The sequence below is a fragment of the Trachymyrmex cornetzi genome, unplaced genomic scaffold, assembly GCF_001594075.2.
Source record: "Trachymyrmex cornetzi isolate Tcor2-1 unplaced genomic scaffold, Tcor1.1 scaffold918, whole genome shotgun sequence".
NCBI classification, from domain to species: domain Eukaryota; kingdom Metazoa; phylum Arthropoda; class Insecta; order Hymenoptera; family Formicidae; genus Trachymyrmex; species Trachymyrmex cornetzi.
In genome coordinates, this window is record NW_017300265.1 from 31,276 (window position 1) to 32,543 (window position 1,268).

A 1,268-nucleotide genomic window follows, 5' to 3' on the forward strand; every position below is an offset into this window, starting at 1 on the left:
TTTTCGATCAGACCGGTTTTCAACGATGTCTGTCAGTTTTGAAATTTTTTAAATGGCGGCGCGCCTAAAAGGCCAGTCTCAATTTTCTTTTACTGTAGCTCAAAATTTAGCCCAAGGTCTCTATTTTGTTACTCTAAAAGGACTTAATGGGACACGTATTTGTTTAGGAGTAAGAACTCGGAAAGTGAGGCAATGTTGCTCCGTCACTCTGCCGGCGTGCCATCACGTTTGTCCCAGTCGCCCGGCACGATTCGCTGTTAGTCCCTAATGATATTTCTGCACATGCACATGAGTTTAAAAACAATTGCTCTCTGCGTTTAACAGGGTTAAGACTGTCTTTAAGTAATACCTTAATGCCCGCATTACAATTGTTTTTTTTTAGTTTTTATTCTTTTTGTAATTTTTTTAGTTATTTTTATATTTTTGTTCTTTCTGTTGTTTTTATTTTTTATTTATATTTTTTGGATTATTTTGATATTTTTTCATTTATTTCTTTTCGGGGGAAGAGACCTGGGGCTAAATTTTGAGCTATAGTAAAAGAAAATTGAGACTGGCCTTTTAGGCGCGCCGCCATTTTGAAAATTTCAAAACTGACAGACATCGTTGAAAACCGGTCTGATCAAAAAAAGAGTATTTTTACGTGAAAGAGCGTTCAATTTTCTATAAGAAAACATCTATATTTCATTTTCAAACTTGCCTTTCATGCCCACTAACGACAAGCGAAAAGAGCGCTGTGACAAGAAAGCCCAAAAATTGACGGCTCTACGGTTCGGCAACCAGTTAGCCTACAGGTCTATTATTCGGCATAGAGTCTTTCATCAAACTGTTCAAATTCAAGCAATATGAACGAAATTCATGAAACTTCGCAAAATGGGTGGCCCACTTGGCATGGAATGCCTCATATATATATATAGCACATATATATATGTATGACATACGTATTATATAGGGTATCCAAAAAGACCCCGGATTTATGAGCTGAACATAAAGATGGCTATAACTAATCGTGAAGGAATGTGAATTGTACTTGTATCGGCATACATACATAGTACGCCAAAATATAGTGCGTCGACCTATGACTATGATTCACGTTCTACGACTCAGTTACGATCATCCTTATGCTAAGGCGTGTGTGAAGTTGGCACCTCATCTTTTGGCACCGCAAGTTTTAATAAGAGTTCCAATGGCACCCGCAATAGTTCTATAGTTCCTGATAAGTTTTATAAATAGTTCCGTTGATTTAGCTAAAAAAAATAACACTTGAAAAT